The sequence below is a fragment of the Plectropomus leopardus genome, chromosome 2 (assembly GCF_008729295.1).
Source record: "Plectropomus leopardus isolate mb chromosome 2, YSFRI_Pleo_2.0, whole genome shotgun sequence".
Lineage (NCBI taxonomy): Eukaryota > Metazoa > Chordata > Actinopteri > Perciformes > Serranidae > Plectropomus > Plectropomus leopardus.
The window spans coordinates 15,526,032-15,550,940 of NC_056464.1; the positions used below are offsets into that span (position 1 = coordinate 15,526,032).

Consider the following 24,909-nt stretch of genomic DNA (forward strand, 5'->3'; position numbering starts at 1 on the left):
TATGTGTTTACGAAGCCATTTAGCGCAGTTTCGGAGCAACAAAGACTTTCTGGCTAGAAAACGCACAGTAGCTTGACCATTGCGCCACAGGGGGTTGGGTGGGGGATATAAACCGCTGAGAACACGTCTATAAAGAGAGCTACAGTGAGAGTCCGACGACTCAGCGCTTTGGGTTTTATTTACATCCAAATAACACCCGCTTTCAGTCATGAATGCGCACAGTGAAGATTTCAGTCTGAATACTGAGGACGCTGAAAACGAGACCACTGGCTCCAGTATATAGTCCTTTGATCACTTTACGCACACATTTCTCAGAGGTTTAAGACAGAAAACAAACTGGATTTCGTGCAGAAAGCTTCAAATCTCTTTTCCATTACGCATTTAAAGCCCCAACATGGATGGTCCGTCGCGCGACAAAACGGCTCCGACGCAACATAAACAGGATCAATAATCAGCTGCTTACCTTCTCACAAACTGCGGCGGAGAGGAACCATGGCTCTGACCTCGGCGCTGGTTGCGGCGGTGCGGGTTTTAAAACACGTCTTCCTCATTGCACAATGTGACACACAACTTCCAGCGCCCAAGCTTTGCCACGAAAACACCGCGCTCTCACCCGCTGCGTGGTGTCCGCACCCCTCTGCTACATCTACCCCCTCCGTTTAAAAGCCTTTTGTCAACCCCCTGCTCTCCGCAAACACACTCAGGAGCTCAGCAAATGAGGAGAAAGCGAGGAGCCAACTTAAAGTGCGTAAAGTCAGATCCCCGTTTACAGATCCAAACAAGAGCGCAGACTCCGCGGAAATATTTGAAATCCAAATGATAAGTCAGAAGTCTTCCTCGGAAGCGGAGTTGCTGCTGGAGGCTCTGAGTGAAGATCCGCGCGGACTTTCGCTGCGTAAAGGCACGGAGCTCCGGAGCTGCTCCTCTTGCTGCTGACTGACCCACTGAATAACAGCGCTTTAATCCTTTCCCCCTGTCAAGTGCGCACACATCACATCATCACTTCCGGTTGGCACTTTCATATTAAAAGCACCATGTCAAATGCTTAGGACCATAGGTTTGGGACAATAATTTAAAAAACCCCAAATAGGCCTATGCCAAATTAAGTGCAATATTTTGAGCAATACGCCAAAGTGCAACAAGTTTCTAACCATTTAATTACAACATGAACACAGTGTTTTCCTTTTACTTTAACTGCAATGCAACAGAAAACTTATAAATGCTTATGTTAATTAAGAAGCCAGCAGCTACAGAAATTTGGCTTAGTTGAACAGTTTTATGAACAATTTAATCAGCCAAATTAGCTAGTCTTTTTTTAAACGCCATACATCTACACAGCCTATGTATTTATGTCATGTAACTGCAGTCATATAGGCTCTAGATATTATTAAGAGGTCTTTTTTTTGGACCAACTTAAAATATAGAATGCAAAAGGGAAGTGCTGCAAAAGGAAATCGCACACTAACAATTAAGCACACTCAGTCCACTGAGGATAATCATGACATTTGGTTGAAAGATATGGGGAAAAAGACTAAGTGGACCTTTTATTTAGATTTTATTTACTTATTTATTTTTTAATCAACCTACCGTTTCTGAATTCATGAATGAATTTCCACGCTAAGAAATTAATTAGAAAAAGGCTTTTGATTTTTTCTCTTGGTCAAACTGCATATTTATTCAATATGCGTCTTAACCATGAAAGTCTAGATATATTCTGTAATAGCCACAGATACATAAAGCTATGATTTTGTTTCCTTCCATGTCGCCATTGGCTTCTGTTTATTTCTGTAACTACAAAGCTTTTGTTTTCAGGCAAAGTCACTTACTTCCGATCTTGAGGACCTTCTCTGGTTAACTTCACACACACACACACACACACACACACACACACACACACACACACACACACAACACACACACACACACACACACACACACACACACACACACACACACACACACACACTCTCTCCTCCCTGCATGCTAATATCCCGGTGTGATGTCAGCAAGTCAGCGTCGCCAGCATTGCTGTAATTAGCAGCGTGAATGGTTGGTGTTCTGGCGAGATTTGCATGTGAATTAAACCACTTCCCTGAATCAACTGGCCCGCGACAAGAGGAGGGAGAGAGGGAGGGGAGAGAGGAGCTGCAGGGCGCTGACCTGCATGGGGAAATGGGGGAAATAGGGAGGTAAGCCCCTGTAAACAAAACGGTGCTGTTTAACATAAGGAGAGGACAAAAGGCTTACAGACCAATGAAAATCCACTGAATCAAAAACAAATGTAAAGCCAATTTAGAGGGATCTTAAAACTCTACAGCCTATTTTTAATACTGCACAGTGCACTTATTGGGTCTGTTATTATTTTAGACAAAGTTGTTTGCCATAGATTCATTAACTAGGGACACAGTAGACTAAAGTATAAAATGCTTTATAGTCACATGTAGAGCATTTTGCCACTTTTGGTTTGAAGTGTGTTTTATGAACTAAGTTTATTTCCTACACTGATATGAAAATAAAAATACAACTGACCCAGATACATTCGGTCATGAGTAAAATTAAAACGGGGGACTGTATGCGATCAACACGTGGCGCCAGTCATCTCAGCTATTGGCAACATCATGAACAGCAGTTTGCTTCCTAACAGAATGACGCCATCTCAGCTATTTTGGTTCTTTTTTTCATTTCACAAACACTCACATGACAATATTGCTATTTCTTGTCTCCTCTTCCCACAATGAGTGGTAGGAGTGTTAAACAACATCCCACCAATGCTCCTCATTTGTGTAACGCAAAATGTGTCAAGGAAAAAGGAGAAACAGCCAAAAGTTTTCTGGCGATCAAAGCTGAACAGATTCGTGGAAGATTTCAAAAGGCAACTTAGAGGATGGATGGAAGTGGGTTAGAGAGTAATTAAATCAAGATTTGTGTATATTTTTTCCCAAAGTGCCTTGCTGCTGCCTGTTGGCCAAACACAAGTAAAAAATGCAGAGAGCAATATAAAAACGCTTGCTTTGAAATAACATATGCAAAGCTGCACAAGGAGGAACTTTGCCTTTGCGCCTCAAAACAGCCAGCAGCTCTGAATGACTTCCTTGGTTTTTAAGGACAGTACTGCGGTCTCTTTTCTCCTTTTAGGAACTGCTCCTTTGGCTTCCCTTGAGTCAATCTATAGCTCTGCTTTTCTCTCTCCTGAAAGCCGTCTTTCTGCCCTCGATTCTCCTCTCACACGTGGCGGGGCGACTCTCGCTATGACTTAGTCTCATATATAAGAACATATAATCGCAGCCCCTTTACAAACACAAGAATATCAATTACAGCTCAGGCTGTACTTACGGCCTATCCACAAGATTTTATGAGCAGCCCTAAGTGACAGTGTCCTCTGCTCAGAGCGACCACAGAATGGGTCAGCTGGTTTGGGGCCAGCCGTTTACCTCAATAACTCATTCCCTTTTCCCCAATAAACTGTTCCTCGACCTGTAGTGAGCTGTTTTAAATGCTACGAGAGGACTGAATAAAAGCATAGGGGCCAGTGTGGGGGACATACCACAGATAGCATTGCCTGCATGGGCTCATGGCATGCACCAAGAGCCTCAGCTTGGTAATTTTAGACAGTGAGCCAAACAGGTTTACTCCCTTCCTAAGCACGCATAAGCATATTGAGGTTTTTGTCTCTATCAAAGGACAGGATGAGCGATATTGTAAATACATGCTCCCCAGGGCCGGGAGCTGTATCTGAAGTATGCAAGAAAGTTGTAGTGCCTCAAAGGATCTTATCCTACAAGAGCATTATTCATATCTTACCAGGAAAGGAACTGATTTATATACTGCATGATATGGTCAGAAAAACACTCCTGATAAATCAATGCCTTTATCTCGATTTGAAATGTAGCCAACATCCCAACATGGCCTCCTCATCTTTATTTCTCATCTGCTTTTTTAGGAACACCAGTCTCCTCTCCTTTCATGTGGCAAATGCTGATGGCTATCACTCTAGAGTCAACACACGAGGCAGCTGGGACTCACCCCAACAGCTGATAGCTCGGACATGTTGGGAGGGAGGGAGGGAGGGAGGGAGAGAACCAGCTTCCTCTCTCATGTAGCTTTTTTATCCCACTGCTGTAGAAGTTTTCTTAAGCAAATTTCTGACTACTTTGAGTATTTACACCGCCCAGAATGAGATCTCCGGCTGGCTACTGAACTGTGTTGTAGCCCCTTAAACCAACTGATCTAGAACTGAGGCGGCTATAATTTTGAGGGCAAGGTAGTATAATCACACAATATCATTCCTCAGAAACCAGACCAGCAATGAGACAGATAGAGAGCAGCAACACATTTTTTAGGTTTGATTGGAGACAAAAAATGACCAAAACTAATTGTAAAACTACGATTAGAGCTCTGGGAATAAAAAATACATTATAAAGAAGCTGAAGATGTACAAAAGATTATGCCTCCAGAAACACAAAGCTGATTGTTAACAACTGAAGAATGTTAAAAAACTTAACCTAATAAAGACAATTAGGGGTACTATGGTGCGAGGGTGTTGTCAGCTGAAGTCCGGCCACACATACCAATGAGCCTACTCATGAAGTCTTGATACAGCTATGGTCTGTATTTTACAAATTTAAAGTGAGACTGGATTGACTTCTCACTTGATTTATTACAACATTAAATATTTTCCTGAGGAGTTTATGGTCTGAATTGCCAATTTCAAGTCTTCTTCAATACAGCATAATATCCATTTTGTAAATTAAGGTCCAATTTAGAGTAAAATAAATTATAAAGCAGGTATGCTTTAGGGTGTCGCTACCTTGTAATTGACAAGTACTCAGGTTCTCAGCCAGCACCACCTGGCTCCAAAAAAGAAAACAAAACAAGATGGCAACGACCAAAATGCCAAACTTGAGGATTCAAAACAGAAGTCCACTAGCCAATGGGTGTCACCACAGTGGCTATGTCTACTTCTTTTATACAGTATGCTCTACAGCCATCTTTTGTACAGCTTTCTGGCTGTGGAAGTTTGGGTTGGGGAGAAAAAAGCATGTCTTCAACTGTTTTCTCTCTCTCGGCTCTCCCTCATTCTTTGCAAAACTGTCTCTCTCACTTGTATATAACAGAGTGCACCATGAACAACAGTTGAATAGTCAATCCTGTCTCAGCTGTCACCTGAAATCAAGATTTTTGCCTTGGCATCAAGTCTTCCAAACGGCTATGAACTCTTTTGTCTTTCGACGTGATTGGACAACTTCTAGTAAAAGAACACCTGGAGCAGCGTGAAGTTAATCTTTAAGTGTTGGATTCTGTGCTTCAGTGAATGGCACATTGGAGACATTGTTGCCAACCTCTGCAGATAATCCTGGTAAATTTTCTTTGTTTACCTGCTGTTGGATAGCTGTCCTTCTGCTACATTAAGGATGTAATGACTCATGTGAACACACATTCAGTCACAAGGAGAGGAAACAGTTTGGATAAAGGTAGTTTTTCTACCCACTCAGTGAGAGCAGTGTCACTCTGAAGACACTCTGACCTCACCCCTGCTATGAACTAGTAGTACTTTGGCCCAATTACTCTGCCCAGGAAACGGATTTAGTGTGACATGATACTGGGGGCTCACTATGGGTCCTCCACCCAAGAGCCCCTCTGAACCAATGTTCCCAGCAGATAAGTGGCCATTATTCATCCCGTGTTGAACATTAACTGGATTAATTCTGCGTGGGTTGAGGGGTGAAATTGTATTTGTCTAAAGGGAGGGAAATGGCGAGGAAATGAGGAGAGTAGCCAGCTTGGCTTAAATTCTAATTAGCTTCGGGGTTCGTTAGCACACAAACTCAACTCTTGCTGCAGAGTCCTTGCTGGTGCAGAGGCCTGGGTAAGCCATTAAGTCACAGAGCGGAAAACAGAGGGAGACAGCCAAAAAGAAAGAGAGAGAGAGAAGGGGGAAGAAAGAAAAGGTATGGACACTCAGTTTCACGCATATAGGCCCAGGGCAAGGAGGTGACCTTGTGGAGTGACTCCTCAAGGGGAATGGAGCTATTTTTTGCCCCTCCTAGCCCACTTACACAAGGGCTCTTCAGCAGAGAGGAAAAACACACTCCAAGCCCTCCACCTTCGTCTATCCATTAGACCATCCATCTCCACTGTAGACAGCGCTCTCCAGGGCAACGCAGCTCAATTTCCAGCATGCTGTGCCCAACAACAGCGGTTTGTCAATGAACTTTTCTCAGACGTACTGTACATGTGGATTCTGATTCAAAACATAACTAGGTCATGCTCCCATTTAAAAAAAAAAAATGAAGAGGGAGAAACTGTTTCAGAAAGTAAAGACATACTGTTGTAGACACATTGGGATATAAGAAATGGCAAAAAAGAGACAGTGAAAAATGAGCTTTGACACAATTATAATTCCTGTGTTTGTGCATTAGCTCTACAAAGATATTCGAGAGAGCTTTCTAAGTGCTCAACCCTCCCATCTGTGCTGAAAAGTAATTTTTTTTTTCTTTTTTTTTAAATTATGTGAGGTGATGCACAATAATCTCTCATTTCTCTCACAGCAACACATAAAGCCACAGCTCTGATGCAGAACGATCTTGTGGCTCCATGAATGAACCACCCACCTCCGAACCTCCCACATTCAGCACCCTGCAGCACATTTCTCTGACTCAACTCTCTCATTCAGCCTCCACTGATGTTCCTCTTCCTCACCTTCTCATCATGACCCAGATGAGTGGTGTAGGTGTTGATACTGATTTGCTGACTCTCTCTCCCTCTCATTGCGGTTTTTGTTTCATTCACTACATCACTCCATCAGCGCTTCTGATTTTTTATTTCTGGTGCTTTCTCCGTAACAAATAATCTCGCAGCCCTCGCCCGTGGCCAGACTCACATGCCGACTGACCACATGTATCATCATTAATAATGAATATTAGCATACTCGTTAGCAGGACAACAATTGCGGGGTGGCTGCTGCAGTCTTGATATATGATCTTACCACTTATTTTCAGAAGGCAGGTCGAAACAAAAGCCTTTATGTGGAGTTTGAGGATTTGCGTGTGTTGTTCTTTGTAAAAAAAAAAAAAGACAGGTAAAACCAATACATCCAGTTGGGGTGAAAAAGTGCAACAAAAGAAACATGTTGAATGTGTACTTGGCTGGTAAGCCTCTAGAGAAAAGCCTTGGCAGGTTTTTGGCCATGAATTTTAAATCTGGAGATAACATGAGATAAAAGAAAAAGACAGAAAAGAGTTCTGTAAGATGAGAAGAGAAACGTGGGACTGAAAGGTGAAGAATGAGGAGACTGCAGAAAGTCTTTGCCTTAGCGATGTAAACATAGCCTGTAAAAAATAGCCTTTGCAAAAAATATTCTCCGCCAAGGGGGAGGTTTGAACTCCACTTTCTCCAGAGTTCTGCCATAATGGTTTAAGCCCAAACTTTCAGTTAAATAAACCCCAACACTCAGCTATGCACCGTTTAAATATTTAACTTTAGAGGACTTGTGGGTAGTGCAGCGACAGACAGGATCAGTCCATCAAACAGAGTTTGTCCTGAAGGCATTCGATCGGCTCTTGAACAAACTAGAAAAATATACATGAGCAGGGTGCTGTGTTTGTGTAAAACTACACCATAAATTTGGATTGCAGTTTGTTATCAACACAGTCCTACTGGATGGAAAAATATTCTTTCAACACAACAACTGGACGCATGAGTTTCCCATCATAAAACCAGTCTGTGTTTTTGTGTGTGGCTTTGAGTAAAGTAATTAATGGCAACAAAAAACACGAGTCATGATAGTCAATTATGAGCACAGCCTCAGGTTCCACTGGCCTATTTATGTTGTGCCTTCAGAGTGGTTGCAAGTAGCAACATGTTTGTGGTGGGAAGAGCGGCAGAGCATTGTTCAAAGCATTTCAATCTTTGCATGAGGAGAATTTAATTAGCAGCTAAAACTTGAAGGGCGATTTGGCTTTATAACAATACACACACGCATGAAGACTGATCTATAATACAGACACAGGCTAACTATACAGGATACACAGAATATAGGGCTTGTAAAGACATAAAAATAAAAAAATAAAAATGTAACCTCTGGATCTTCTTTTTAAACACCTGTAATGTTTAAACAATTGGTCCATGAAAAGTTGGTTTCGAAATCTTGAGTACATCTCTATAACACTACATATTCAATAAATAACCAGCAAGCTAAAGTTTGAAGAGTGTTAAAAGAGTTAAATATTGTAAATTCTGCTTAATCAATACTGTTTTGATAAGACTTGATTGACAGCACCCTGGCAATGTGAGCAAACACCATGCTGTCATTAGATTCTGAGTAGAATGAAATTTCGCTAAATCCTGATCGGTGAATGAAAGTATGCGACATCAAGTTTTTCTAGCTGAGCCCCGCCCACTGCAAATCAGTGAGAAGAGCAAAGACAATAATATAATAATCTCTTGTTACAAAATAATAACTTTTATTAAACTTTATGTTGTGTTCATGTAAAACTTTTCTTTCAGTAATTAGCTAATTAAGACATTTTTTAGTGCCTTTCTATATTTCAGAAAATGCTGCTTTGTTGTTGCTTTCCTGCCCTCACAGGTGGCGTCATCTAACAGAGGGTGTTTATAATACTGATCACCCCCTTAAAAATAGGTGAAACACCGCTTTCCTATTGCCAGTAGACCAGAAGTAGTAGAAGAGTATGCCTTTGTGTTTTGGTTTTTTTTCTTCCGGTGTATCTCAGTATAAAGCACCATGTGAAAATGTTACAGTGGTTACTTCTTTTTTTTATACCTCCTTACTTAGTCTCTCTTTCAAACTAGATGAAATTTGGAACAATGTTCAAGCATGCATGGACAGACATGGATGGTATTTTGTGGCAGTCTCTCATTCCATTGTGCCACACATAGGTGTTGTATTTCCATTACTGCCTATTGAAGCTGATAAATACCTGTGACTACTGCAGAGTCATTTATCCTGGGAGTGTATGCCGTTTGTAACTTTTCCCTTTGAATAAAAAAGCCAGATGTTAGCAGGTGTTAATGGCATTTTTGCACAGTGGAAAAGGGGGCTCTATGTAGACATATATAATAGTACCCAGACAGTATACTCAATGCTATATGTAACTGGGAGGGGGAAAGGGGACAGCTTTTCCTCTCTTTACTTCAATTTGCCCTTTCTCACCACAATAATCCAGCTCAGAGCATCTGAACCGATATACATCTCATGGTGTGATTGTGTTCATATACAGCAGGCTATTGGAGAAAGAAAGTAAATGAGCTGTTTGAGGAAGACAGAGATAATCTCTGGATGATGTCATGTGTCTACTTAATGAACAGCTGTATCCGAAAGAAAAACAAGGAGATTAAACTCAAATCGGATTCAGACTAAGCAAAAAAAACTAAGTCACTTAAGCTAATAGACTGGTAAAACCACAGGGAACATATTCGGGAAGCCTACAGAGTTTCCTCAGAGATCGCATTTGATGCAATAGCAGGGTTTCATCTTGAAATGATTCCTCTCAGTCAGGTTTATGCAATTTGATTTCTCCCCTATTTCATCTTGTTACACTGTTTACCCTAACAAAGGAGGATGCATGATGAATCGATGGCACATACACAACACAACACGTCCATGTCAATAAGGCCACCACAGCCCTCTCCCCACATGATCTTGAAGGCCTGTGGAGATTATGGATTTGAGGAGAAATTGCCGTTTCCAGGACGTGACAGCCTGGCGGTGTATTTCATCACGGGCTGATAGAGATGGTGAACCCAGGGCTTTATTGACTGATCACTGCCCAGAGCTGTAGGCAGCAGACACGCATATACTACACACACAAGGACAGACAAGACTGCAGAGAAAGCACGGGAGGAGGAATGAGTCATATTGAGCGATCTGCACACGCAGACACATTCCATTAAACAACTTTTATCAAACCGAGGTCAAACTTTCAGAGTGAGCACATTTCCGAGCAAAGACTTACAGTCACTCAATATACCTTTTATAAAGTACAGTAGGCTTGTCTTGACTACCAGATCTAAGCAAACTTTTTCACAAGGTAGTCACATCGGAGTCTTTATCAATCTGTAGCTTTTTCTTCACCCACTTAATTTGTCACTTACTGCTGCTCACCTATGTTCCCCATTTAAAGCATGGCCCATTAGGAAGCAAAGAGAGAGCAGTGCCCTGAGAGAAACTAAATCACCTCGGCCCACTGCTGTTTACACCAGACCGGCTCCGCTGCTTGAACCGCTGTTTATTTGAACTGTGAACCTCCATGTGAGGTGTGTGTGAAAGGAAAAGTGTGTGTGCAAGAGAGAGAGAAAGAAAGAGAGAGCATGTGTACTGCAGAGGCAAGGGGGAGGGAGCTGTTCCACACAAAACCTAGTGTCTCAGCCTGCGATTTCTTTCACACCTCTCTTAACACGCTTTTCACAGCGTATTTATTCGCCCCACGGGCTCCTGGCGCTCCTCCGGTTCTTTGGGGCAACAGACGGGTCTCTGTGCTACGCCACTCGGGGACAAGGAGGCTGAAAACAGACCTCTTGCACCACCTGTGGAGCTCCAGACACAATTATGTCCTTCTGCTGAACCACATATGACATCACAGCCTGCCCCTCACACATTCACATATGCTCAGGCAGAAAACATACAGACACCTCTGCTGCGTAGCATGCACACACAAATGTGAGAGCAGGAACGCATGAAATTGTATGCTCATGGAACTCTAAGCGGACACACATACACACACGGGGAACAGTAAGGTTAGTGTGGGATCGGTTAAAACTGTCCGTGGCAAGAGCAAAGGATAAGAAGACCTGAGCATCAATGAGACCACTGTTCAAAAAGGCGCAGACGGACTGGAGGAGCAACGAGGAATATGAAAGGCTGCCAAATATTCAGACATGAGAGCAAAGACACACACTAAGGAGACACACATATACACATGAAATTAGAAGACATAATATACACAAACATGTTCACAAAGAGCTGCGCTTATCTGTGTCCAGGTCGTATTAAAAGCCTTTTATCTAAAGCTCTTGCTCTTTCAGCTTTCAGCGTTTATGTGTGGGTGGCTCTGAATTAGCAGCACAAGCGTCAATGGCCATAAACACGCCATTCATCGTCATGATCAAACTGTCAAACTAACAATAAAGCGGATTTAATGTCACTGTTTTTTTTTTCATCAAATTCCAACCTGTGTGAGGCATGAACACGTAAAGGACCACAGGAGAAGTAGCAGCCAAAGCCTGGTTTGAGTTAAAAGGATGACAAATAAGTGATCATCAGCATCAGTTCCCTTCAAAATGTTCACACATGCTCACTGACATGAAGCTATTTCATGAACAGAAAGAAAAAAAAACCAACCCTGTGGCTCCTGAAGCATGGAGCTGCTAATCACTGTGTATCATTCTTCTCGCCTCTCTTGCTGGGCTCCACATGTCTCCACATAAACACACATTGTGGCCAGACAGAAACATGCAGAGAGATGTGCAAACACACGATGCTCCGCAGTCACGCACTGGGCACTTGTGTGACAAAAAACACATATACGACACACAGACACAAAACCAAACAATCATATCAGTGTCTTTACGAGCTACTGTTTTCACAACAGCTCTGGGTAGCACAACAGAGAGTGGCATACTAATCTGTGAAAAGGCGGTATCCTCCATGTCTAATCACATCACAGCATTGAAGCTCAAGTGTGTTTGGTGCCTGCTCTGGCTCCTCTCTCTGGTATCTGGGGCAGCGTACCAGCCACTAGAGTAAACTCTGGACAGGAAAGGCTGTGTGTGAGTGTGTGTCAGCGTGTATTTGCATGCCAAGACTGTGCCAGCCACAAGACTGATGCTGGCGTCAGAATGAATCACACTCAGTCCGCTATCCCCTCCCCGCAGTACACCAAGAGGTTAGCTTAGAAAGAAAGACGCAGAGGGAGAGAGAGATCATAAAAACAGATCATAAAAGCAACATCAATGGGTGACAGACAGAGGAGAGAGGGAAATGTAAAAGGGAGTGTGAAAAGCAGGAGGGCTTGTGAGACCAAGCTTGAGAGGGAAACAATAAGGAGGGAGGGAGTGGATGCGGTAACACCAAGCCCATCCATCTGCAGCCAAGCTACATGCCAATACATTAATGCATTCTCTGGATTTGACCTATGGATCTGTGTAATTGCTGTTTCACCTCCCATTGTATGTAAACCACGCAGTGGCACATGTGGAGGTTACTGTTTAGCGTGCATGATGGATCAGATCAGTAGAGTACCTGACAAAAGGCTGCTGTGACAGCATTAGCCAATAAATGGGCAGAATTTTAAGAATTTTTGTGTTGCACCTGAAATTTCTTTTCCCATTATTATGTCTTAGCCTATGTCTAAACAATGCAATGCCATTGTTCCTTTGGCCCCAAATTACAAAGACCTGTCAGTCCAAAAATTGTTTCATTGAGCAGAAGTAATTCTCTAACACCCCCTTATCCCCAAAACAAACACCCATTGCTCTGAAGTCCTTTTCTCTAAAAAAAAAAACAACAAAAAAACAAACAAACCACTCCCTGCAGTTAGTTTTAGATACCCAGACACGTTTGAGCCACAGATCCAGATTTTTCTGTTACCATAAGCAAATCATTTTGGTGTCATACAACCAGACATTCACCACAGTATTGTTATAAATGTAACATATTCATGTTTACAATGAAATACACTGTGAATACATTTTTCTGACAATTAGCTTGTCTAACTACACGGTACTTCAGGGAGTGTAATTTTTCAGAGAAATTGGACTTTGGAGCAATGGGTGTTTGTTCTTGGGATAATAAGCTGTTGGACAAATGGGCTTTCAGTCAGAATGGACATTTTCGGACTACTGGGTCTACAGAATTTTGGGCCATTGGACCAATGATCTGTGTAGACACCACTAGAATAAATATTGTCCCATTACCAACTGAGCTAACTAACTTTTCAGCCGACAGTTGGAGCTTATTAGCTCTGGAAAACATCTACTGTGTCAGAATGTTTTAAGGACACTGTACAGTACATAGCATTACTTAGCTAGCAACCCCAGTAGTTCACCTACTAGTGGGAAGTCCCCTAAACACAGAACTTCAACCTGCCTATTACTGGTCTCACCAGGCCTAAACCCCCCAAGTCCTGAGTCAATATGGCCAATAGCAGGCTTCCAGCCTCAAAGCCGACCCCTTAACAAAAAAACCTGGATAAAACCTGGCTCTGATCTCTACTGATCATAAGCTGTTTTGCATGTAAGTGCTGTGGGCCTGTGACTGACCCTGCATGTCCATCTGATCCTCTAAAGACCACAGATCTTACCAACAGATCCACATGCTGCTTTGTCATGCATCGTGAACTCTATTGATTACACATAAAAATCAAGATTCAACTATTTCAATGGAGCCTTTGGGACAGACTTTCATTTTCTCAAACAATATCTGATCAATGCTCTGGATGAGTCAGCGGGTTTAAGTGAGAATAATCCCAAGCTTCACCACATCTTCATTGGAAAATTAGTAGATAGATGTATAGACATAAACAATATGTTATAAAAATGTTTCCCATGTTGGGAGGCGGATATGAGAGAGAACAATTTTTGATGACATAGCACAGATCTTGGGGTGCAGACAGCACAGCCTGAACAACGCATGAACCCCTCGCATCTGGGACACATTTAGTACCCATGTGCAAAGTATTACATTTTTCTGGAATCGAAGCCACGCTCGAGTCTGTAATCTGTTGATGGGAGTTTATTCCTGTTGTTCATGGTTTGGTCTATTGAGACCTCAGCATGGTAAGCAAAGCTTTTCTGTGAGGAGCCGAAACAGAGTAACCAAGGGGTGAAAAGGGAAGGGAGACAGAGAAGCTGGGCAAAGAAAACAAAGTTTTAGGAGTAGAGAACGTCAGAAAGAAGTGAAGAAAAGTGAAAAACTACAAAAACACTCAGCAAAAAACAATCCAATGCAGCTTTTCTACCTCCAGGCTCTTCACACTCCCAGCATTCTCAGCAGCAAATGACTGTTTTAGAGCACAGGGGTGAAATTCGTCACCCTCATGGTCAGCAGGCTGGGTAAACTTTTAAGATCCTGTGTCGGTCTGCAAACTCTGATCATCAACTTGAGGAGTCTGAGCTAACTTGGCACTGCAATGACCTTCAACTGGAAAAGGACAAGGAGAGCTGAGGGCACAAAAAGATGATTAGTAATTGTTGGGCTCTTAAAGGAATTGTTTGACATCCAGGGAAATAAATTTATTCACTTTCTTGACAAAAGTTAGAGGAGAAGACTGAGGTGAAGACTCGGTTGACTGGAAGCAGGAGGAAACAAGATGTAGACCAGAACAGCATAATATGAAGAAGCAAGAGTTGGTCTATATGGTATGCAGGTGGGGGGATGGATGAGTCACACAAACAATTAATCATCATTGGCTTTGGTGCTAATCCCAACCATCATGATGGTCCGCACCGTTGTGTGAATATAATCCACCACATGTGCATGTGTTCACGGTAACTGGTTGCATCATCTCACCAGTGCATTTCTTTAGCAGGATCCTGGTATGTTATAGCTTGACGCAGGAAGGATACCGAAAATGTGGTAGGTTGTTGTGGAAGGTCACGTGACTAAAGGTCACTATGTGACGAGTTGGGAGTGAGAATGTGTTGAAAGAAATGTAGCTCATTATAATTAGCAAGGAGTATCTTGTTCGTTTATTCTGTCCAGAAATCCACGTAAATCTGCAACTTTTTCTTGGCCTTCCTGGACAGTGCCAGGCTTGCAGCTTTTTCACTGTTTGACACTGCTGTCCAAAGCTAAACTAAATGTCTCCTTGCTCTTATTTCACGGACAGACATGCGAGCCTCACCTAATTCTTTGCAAGAACACAAATAAGCATATTTCCCAAAATGTCAAGCTATTCCTTTACCTATTTTATTTATTCCACAACCATTTTAGCTCTAACAATACAGGATTATCTTTCCATTACACCACAAAAATGGGAGATTGCATCCACACTTACATAGAAATCTAAGGATAACTTTCCATTGGTTTAACGGCTTCATGAATAATCACAGAGACCATTCAAAATTGATGTTCAGTTTTTCTTGGAGAATAAACAACAAGTAGGAATGCCTCCAGTAAGAGGGTTCTTTGTTGTTATTTTTCAACTATGATGAACAAAAGTAAGAAAAACAACAAGTGCTTTGGACAAAAGACGCTAGTGGACTAGTAAGATGTGAATTCAGTAAGAGACTCAAACTACATCAGTAATTTATCACTATGCCGTCTTTTCTAGGGGATAACAGCTATAATTTTCTTGCAAAACATTTTTGAGTACATTACAATTTCATACTATAATAATAAGAAAAAACAGCATGAATTCATGAAGACTGCCAGGGTCTACCACGGACCCAAAGCCACATTAAATCCTAATGGGCAATGCACAAACCAACAAAGACATAAAGACACGGCTTTAATAAACCTAGATAACATGAAGTTTTCAGATGGCCTGCCCAGCCCTTGTCGAAACCTCAGAGCAAAACCTCAGTCAGCCTCTGTTTGGAGTCAGCACCTACTGGTGGCTCGCTACCGTGTCCACTGGCTCTCTAGCTCTCTAGGCAGAATGCTAAGCAGGCGGTGAGGCTACTGGCCAAGCAGCCACTTGTTAGGTCTGTGGGGTTAGACAGCCACATCTGGTCTGCCTGCACCCACTTAAAGCTCCACCATGGTCTACTGTTCAGCCAAACCTCAGAGGTCACACACACAACCAGGGAACGGGTGTGTGTATTTCACTGTGTGTATGTGTGTGTCTTTGTGTGTGTACCCCTAACCCTTCAATCTATTTTATTGGAATAGGAATTGGATGCAAATTTGAAGATGCTGTATTCTGCTATAAATAAATATAAGCTATTCATCCAAGTGCCAGATTAAAGATTGCCACTTCTCCCCTATTTTTGGGGTTTTATGCGGGCTGTGTTGAGGTAAGGGAAAATAAAAAAGCATTTATGTAGAACTGTAGCGAAATAACTAGTGCTCGTCAAGGTAAGATATTGCAGGTGACAAAGTAGGTGGAGGTGAGGAGGCTCAAGCACAGCCTCAGGGTCTTTCACCTCCAACCACTTTGTCACAAAGCAAACGTCAGCACCTGATGTCGTTGGCCTGCTGTAATGACAGACACCAGCAGGCGATAGCTTTAGATGATGCACTCAAACATGAAATTAGGATGAAGAGCCCATCATATCTGCAATGAAAACCCACATAGTAATTGGGCACTGGCTCTGATCATCGCTGCATGTTATCAGTGTGAGTGTTGTGTCTGTTCAAGTGACTCACATGTTATCTGGTTGTGTATGACGCATAGCTACAATAAAAAGATGACATCATAATGATGACAAAGAGAGGACTTGTCACTGCGTTTCTGTCAATATCGGACTAATAAGACTGTTTTCTGAAGGTGTCCAAATACTAACGGCAAAAATAACTTCTTCGCTTTTATTTGTATCACACGTGAGAGACGTGACTGTAACTGAAGGACACAGCATATATGGTAACACCACAAGATGACAAGGGCTGCCTCCTATGCATCAGTGTTTCAAATCACCGATTCAGGAGTCCCCAATTTGAATCTTTTGTTGTCTTTTAAATCAAACTGTAAACAGAGGAACAAAGGAAAACAGTATGTAAGCTATTAACTTTTACAAACTGAGTCTTATCTCAAAAATGATCCGACTGCAAACTTATCAGTGAAAGAAACAGAGAAGGATGACGGACAAGGCAAGGCAAGCACCACCTCCTCTGCTGTTTTGGCTGAGCAGTCACGCAGTGCGATAGGATTTTATTACTGAACCGTGATCATACACTTTTCAAGTCTTTGACCTGTTTGCAAATCAGATGTTTTCACATCACGGATGATGATCAAAACTAAAACATGAGACTCGCAGGTCAGACGTGAGACTCAGAATATAGGTCATAAATTTAACCTGTAATGGCTGCCCTACTGCTGTGCTGGGCTAGAATGTGAGCAGGCAGAGTCTAAGTGGGAAGGGAAGGTGGTATGTATTGATTAAAAAGCATTAAAAAGTTGAGTACTAAGTTTTTTTTGTTTTTTTTTAAAACATCTATAGATTAAAAATAACAGCATAAAACAGTACAGTAAAGAATCGATATACAGTATATCAAGAGAGTCACCAAAAAGGCTCAGGTACATGAAAAATTCTATTAATTGTGAACAGTCTGCAAACAATGCAGGTATTTGTTCCCTAAAGACTTAGCCAAGCTTCATATCTACACAAAGTACACAACATAATTTACACATACATATATATTATACAGTATTTGCATGAAAACAATGTGCAAACTCATAAAAATGTAATTGCTCTCAATCATCACTTAAAGAAGTATTTCACTGCTACAACGATGGTCTTTTCAGAAAACTTGTCTGTCTTTGCAGTAGAAAGAACACTTTTGAAGTTGGTGCTACATTAGCAGAGAAAAAAGAGAAAAGGGCTGTGGCATCGACTTTTGTTAAAGAGATAGAATTCCTGAAGCTACCAGACTGCACAATGCCTCACCGGACCAATAAACGCTCCCGCTCATAATGCAAGTTTAGCTGTTATGACTAATAACGACGAAATAATATAGCAGCCTGCTGGTAACAAAGCATATACAGTCAAATTGTGAGCAAAAACACATTTGAGGACATAAATGCAGTAATAAAATCTTGGTTTATATTTGATCAGCACAGCCTAGTTTAACAATTTGGTCTGAGTCTGGGATAAGGGGGGATGGATCTCTCTCTTGATTTGCTTCTATACTCTTTGTGTCCTTGGTGGTGGACAAACAAAAATGCGGAATTACAATCTGTAGTTTGAGCAACAGCCCTAGAGCTAGTGGAAATTTGAGCTGGGAGATTAGCTGGCAGATCTAATTGCTAGTTGGATATAAAGAAGTTACCACTGTTCATTTAGACATACTATGCACACTGTTATAATACAAAGCTGGTTGAAGATCTGCAAAGTACCCCTTTAAGACCCACTGAGGTAAGGTGAAGCAACTCTGCCCTCTGCCTGTATTTCCTTATTTTCTTACCCCCTGTGCTCAGGTGATGTCAGGACAATGCAGAAAAAAGGCAAAAACAAACAACAAACAAAAAAAACATGAATATAGTGAGCCAAATAAGAGTGAATGGGGTTGGCTTTTACTTTCACTTGGGAGTGCGTTCACAAACCTGAAAATCCTGCATAGTATACCTTTAAGTCTTCTACATGGTGGTGACAGGGACATTGCAACAAAAATATGGAATATTTATAAAAACAGAATAATACACAAATGCAGAGGTGAGTATAGTGTTTGCTAAGGAAGTCATATCAATCCCATCTGTCAGCAGTCCACTTAAAAGTGGAACTGTACTGTACTTTGGTGTCCAGTCAGCATCTGCAGTATCTGAACTGCACTGCACTGGCGTGTTGCTATGTTCCCCTCACCTGCTGAAAACATCAATACAAAAAAACTGTTCAGAGACAGAAGGCTAAAGGCCAGAATTACTCTGACATTCTAAAAATACCCTAATAATTTCACAGAGATACAGCGACCAGAATTGGACTCTGTCACTGCACAGATTGTGAACAATTAAGCCGGGAAGCAGGTGGTCGCTAACGTGTCATATCTAGGCAGACATCAAATCTGGCATCAGAAGATACATAAGCAAAGTATGGCATGTGCTGAATTCAAGCAAACAGTTCATAGGAAAGACAAAAAATGGTGGAACTGAATGACTGTGCTTCAGCAAGTAGCAGAGGATGTTCATCACAGAGGGGCATCAGCTGGCTATGACGTTGGTTCTGCCTTTTGCTTTTCACTTTTTAGTGCGAGGCAGTCTGATCCGAAAAAAAGCTCCAGGTGGTTGCATCTTTGTTCACCGTGGAATCTGACAGATTTGGGTTAAATAGGAGGCTTGGAGCGGAGATATATGCAATGTTTGTGCCTGCAGGTGCACGTGAGAGAAATGGCTTCAGTGCGATTGTGAATGACTTTGTGATAATTGCAAGGGGAGAGAGAGATAGAGAGCACAGTCGAGATAAATAAAGGACACGACTGAGAATCCGGGATTCACATCCCCATGGCTCCATCTCAACGTCTTTCATTTCCCAAGACCACCTGCCTGCCGCACAGCACATGTACGTACACACACACACACACACACACACACACACACAGGCTGATAAACAAGTGTGAGTAGAGATGGAGAAAGAGGGATGGAGAACATAATCGCTGACAAACGGAGGAAGCTTTTCTGTCACAAAACACTCCAGTGGCTTCAATGAGAGAGCGACAAGTGCGCTTTCAATATATCGACTTGTAGCAAAACATGAAGGCTGTGTACTTTGGGAGTCTTGCAGAGAGTTCATCCCCTGTTTGTTCCTCATAACATCGATTTTCTCTGTTGGAGCCTTGCAGCCCCCTGCAATATTTCTCCAATGACTTCAGGACAGACAACTGACAGATTCAATGAGGAAAAGGGGAACTCTAGTGTGTGTGTGTGTGTGTGTGTGTGTGTGTGTGTGTGTGTGTGTGTGTGTGTGTGCATGTGTGTGTGCATGTGTGTGTGTGTGTGTGTGTGTCTCGAGAAGGGGAAGAACTTGGTGTGCCAGATACCAGAGGGTCTAACTGTATTATACAGATTAATTAATAGGCTAAATCTGTTTCCTATTATCTCTGTATGCTTGTAGGTGGGGGTCTTCAGCCACACGCAATGCTGTGTGGGGGCTGCGGTCTGCTCCAATTACATTAGATCTGGGGCCACAAGGGATCATTTTAATGACCAAAAAACAAAATCTCAAACAAATATCTCCATGATGCCCCTGTTGCCCACGGCAACAACCTCCTGCAGGTTGACATGCTACAAAATAAAAACAAGTTAAACTCTCTCTCTCAAAAAAAAAGGAAATTAGGCTTTCACAATGATACAAGATGCGGCATCAATTTTTGTCTTTATTACCAGTTTAAATGCGCCAAGTCAACACACTCTATCTCAGAACTCCTAAAATAGAGATGCTTGGTCAGTGGCCCTAAACGTCAAATCATGACTGGCTAGGTACCCCACTTGTGTCAGTTTTGGTCCCGCAGGGCTAGCATGTCAATTTATGCTTGTTAAATGCATTGTGTTTTTCAACATAAAACTTTTTTTCATAAAAATTTTTGCAGGAAAGTCTCAGCTGGTTTAATGCATAGAGTGTCTTTCAAAATCAACTTAGAACATAGGTAAAAAACTTTGTGTTAAGGTTTACTTACTTAGTTTTAGGGAACAAAAGTATGTGGTTAGATTTAGAAAAAAATATCATGATTTGACCTAAATTAAGTTACATTTCTATCATAATGGAATATCATGTGACATACATCACTAGCAAAGCATGCTAAACATACTAGCACACTATGTTGGTATTAAAATAACTCAACTGACTTTTCACACTGGAAATGAACAGCAAGCTCCTGGATAAAAATCCAGAGTTTGGAGCTACAGAGGAGGAGCTGCAGAAAATGCTGATGCCATGGGTCGATGCCGATGGGTCATCTCCTACTGCTGCTAAAGGGTGCCTCTGTGCATCTATGTATAACTTTCGGTTTTATCTGTGACACAAACAGCAGGCTCCCAGGTGAAAGTCCAGTTTGTTTGACCCTTCCACCGCCCCTCCTGTCTACCCTATACGGAATTTCTCAATCTTTATTTTCAAGTAGTTGCACAGAGTTAAAAAAAAAATATATATATATATATATTTTTTTTTTTTATTGGATCTCTTGCATCAGGCTTCAGTGATGATTGGATCATAAGGTGGGTGAAGTGCTCATGAATTTGAAGACAGTACAAGAAAAATGTTGACCACTATAACAGCGAGACAGAAAGAAAAATGTTTAATATCTTCAAAGGCGCAAGCGCATCAGTACATCAGTCAGCCTCAGTTGAAGGCATTCCCTCAAGCACATAGCCCTGTTGTACGGACACACAAATCTCTGTTGTGCTGAGCAAACACGCAGACTCAAACTCAGTAAAGTCAACCCAAATGTGTGCATGTAAAAGCCCTACAATATCCAGGAAGTCGCTCCTCCTGGGGTGTTTTGCGGGAGTGGGATGTAGTGGAAGTGTGTATATGAATATAAAGGGGGGGGGGGGGGGGGGGGGGGGGGGGGTTAGAAAGGAGGTCATTGACCATTGGAGGTCATTGCCCAACTTCAAAGGTCCTTGTTTTATGATGCAGAGGCAGACAGACTCGGTTGAGTTTCTGGTAGAGTGTATGCTTCATGGCTATGGTCTCCTCTTGGTTGGGAACAGGCATCGGCTTGGATGGAGAGATGGAGGCCTGGATGGATAGAGGGGGGGGGGGCAGAGGAGGAGGGCAAAACCAACTTTCTCCACTAACTAACATTGACCTGAAGCAAACAGTGGGGCCCTTTTTTGACTTTTGGGTGAGGGGTGGGGGTTAAAGGCAGTGGCAGCTTTTACACCTCGATGTCACCAGTCATTTGTGTGTGTGTGTGTGTATGTGTGTGTTTGTGTGTGCATGGGACAAAGGTAGAACTATAAAAGAACTTTGCAACCGTGAGAAAACACAGACAGAAAGAGAGGGAAGAGAAAGGGGGATAGAGCTGATAGACAGGCAACATTTTGAGCTTTATTTAAAAAGAAATCAGTTTTGTCACACAGTGGGCGTTTAAAGATAAGCGCCTTCCAAAGCGAGGATGGGGCTATCTTATCTGCAGTTTGGGCTCTGTTAGAGACTGTGGGAACATTCAAGGGTGGTCTGAAAATCACTGTTTTTCCAGAGAGTGAAATCTGCCGTCTGAGACATAATAATGGGGCTCACAATTCTACGCTTAAGGCTACAGGTCACTGATAGGCTAGACCAGAGGGAGCTAATTCATATATAGAAGTGCCCTTACACACACACACACACACACACACACACACACACACACACACACACAACATGTGCATACCAAATACCAGCGCTAAATACCTGCAAGTTTTTCTAGCCTGCGTATATGGAAGACATTCATTAATAATTCTACCATGGTCATTCTTTTATATATGTAAGCTCACAGACACAAATTAACTTGGTTTGAAAGTGGTCTGAAATGCTGTTGTGTTAAACGTCATGCCTGGTATGTTTCTGTGATGCCGAATGCCATCTTAAACACACTGGAGCATTATGATTCTGCCGTTGTTTGATTCTGTGTAAACATAAGAATGGAGAAATAAAAAAGGGAATTATTGGCCCTATAGCACGTCTCTGTGTAAAAAAACACCACAAAGTCTGTGTGTCTTGCTCCTATGTAGAAAAGGTGGTGGGGCCCTTTGCATATCTGTGCCCATGGGCCCATTGTCTCGTAATCCGCTCAGGTTGGCAAAGATTTCAGTTTGTGTACATCTTTGTGTCTGTATAAGCACTCACATGTCCATTGTCTGCTTGTGTGCACATGTGTGTTTAACTTTGCACAGCTCTGCAGTACTGCAGCGAGGTCTGCACTAAGCATTTATGAGCTAATTAAGGTTTGGCCAGGACTGGAAAGCTGGTGATAAGGGCTGTCTCCGGCCCTCTCATTAATGTTACACGCTCCGCTGGGGTTACACACACACACGCACACACACACACAGGAAAAGTCTGTCCTCCAAAACAACAGTGGCAGCACTATTCACTCATTATTAGGCAGGCCTCCAGACTGATTTGTCAGATTTTGCCATTTGGGAGCCTGACTGGAAATTCTCAATAACTGAATAAGGAAACTGAGAGGATGTGATAGCGTTGCATTAACTAATCTAACAAATAACTCTAGACTGGTGGCCAAATTCTGTAATGAGAAACCAATGTGGAGCATGCCTCTTCCTTTTTCTCAGTTCCGATATGGAGTTTTGGAAATGTGGAGTAGCTCTGTAATGTCACAGGGGTTACAGAGGCAATATTTCTATTTAAAAAGGCTTCACACATCTTTCTACAGCTGCATCTGCAACCATCTTTCTCCATCTCTCTCCCTCATCTTCCTTCTACCAAATTTCCTCTCATCACCTCATTTTTCTGCTCCACATTCCTTTGTATTTGATCACCGCCAATGTTGATATCCCACTCCCTCCTTCTGCTTCACAAATCAAACACAAGCCAACATGCAAACTCTCTTTGTAAATCGAGACACAACAAAACCTCTGCAACTCACTGCAACAATGGCACACGCTTTATTTATATGTGTGTGTGTGTGTGTGTGTGTGTGTGTGTGTGTGTCTGTTTGTTTTGTGGCATTCCTTTCGGTATAGATTTGGCAAAACATAGCAGGAGGAGACACGGATCACAGACTGCTGGGAATCAATTTTCCAAAACCATTAGTGGCCAAATTACAGATAGACAGAAACAAAGAAGGCAAGACAGCAGAAAGAAAGAAGGAAAGAAATCCTGAAGATGAAGATATGTGGCAGAGAAAAGAACAGCTTGTAGCAGTGCAGCAGAAACAAGTTACAGAGAGCAGTATGTAGGCTGGTTTGCTGGAAAGATGACTTGTTTAGGAACAGACTAATCTACAGGCTGTCTGTATGAAGCTGAGCCAAAGTACACACACACACACACACACACACACACACACACACACACACACACACACACACACACAAACAAACAAACAAACACACACACAGGCATCACTCCAGTGACCTCCATCACCCTGAACATGATAAGCTTGCCCAGTACCAGACAGCAGGCAAAGTTAGCTACCACCTAACGAGCTAGCTGAGTGTTTAGCAGCCAGATATTTCCCTCAAGAGATTGTGGAGAGCAAAACAGAGCTACAAGGAGAGTAATTGCTGGACTTACTTTCATTTAAAGACTAGAAACATGCTAAATCTTTCTCTGTACCTGCCGACTGTATAAATAGACAACTTATAAGAAAGTGGTTATTGATAGCATCTGATCGAGCCTCTGAATTTTACAGTTTATTGAAACCAGCATGCATGAGCTGACTTGGAATGCAAAGGCACAAGATTTTATGTCAGAGCCAGTTTGGTTTGGGCTTGTAGTGAGAGTAGTATTGACCAATGACATTTCAGTGGCAGGTAAACAGTCCAAATGGAGAGCAATTGCCTTCTTATCTTCTCAAAGTTACTCTAAATTGTAGTTTGTTTGTATTTTGCTCCACTACACTCTTAAAACCCTGGCAAAACCAGTACATTAGCACGGCTGCACATCAATGCTGACTTAAAATGACATGATTCAGGCTGATATGTTGGTCTCAAGGGATTGGTTAGAGAAAAATGTAACTTCCCTCTTCTTCAGAAATGTGTTAGAATGGACACAATGTCAGACTGAAGATGGAAACAAAGTTACATTTCTGTCAGTTATCAGGAAAGTAAGCTAATGAAGCAAACAGAGTTGCTAGTTCATAAAATGTTCAGGAAATTCTGAAAGCTGCACACAAGATGACATGTGACAATTTATCATTTCACAGAAGCAAGCGACAACACAGTAATCAACTGTATTATACTGTGTTCCATCCAGTTTATCATTAATTTAGAGAATCATAAGCCATATATCCAAATGAGAACTTTTTTTTTCTTTTAACAGACCTAGGATATAGCCCTGACCTGTGTTTACTCTGTACTTCTTATATGTAACAATATGAAACCTTCCACTGTTCCTGCTCCTGTACTGTATAGAGGCCAAGCCAACATGACCAGTTGCTTCCACCTTGCCTGGTTGGCATGGTGGGCGGGTGGCAGGGGGCTAGATGGAGTATCAGGGAGTGGTTTCTTCTGAAACCTGCTCCAACTGGTGGATGTGTAATTAGGCATCAGCGTGACTGTGGGGCCATATGGCTTTTTACATCAATACCACAGGGGAGGAGTTCACTATTTACATGTCACATCTAGAACACATTAGGAG

General features: G+C 42.1%; 1 protein-coding gene across 2 annotated transcripts in view; it reads right to left on the bottom strand.

The window, feature by feature from the left end:
• prickle2b (prickle homolog 2b) overlaps positions 1 to 24,909 on the bottom strand; it is a 102,524-nt gene that overhangs the window by 21,257 nt on the left and 56,358 nt on the right. Inside the window, exon 1 of one of the 2 annotated variants that reach the window (XM_042502529.1) lies at positions 464 to 931. The exons of the other annotated variant lie outside the window; for it this stretch is intronic. The gene's annotated coding sequence lies outside the window, so the exon portion shown is untranslated. Of the gene's footprint in view, positions 1 to 463; positions 932 to 24,909 lie in introns of those variants that run through there. 2 annotated transcript variants of the gene reach the window in all.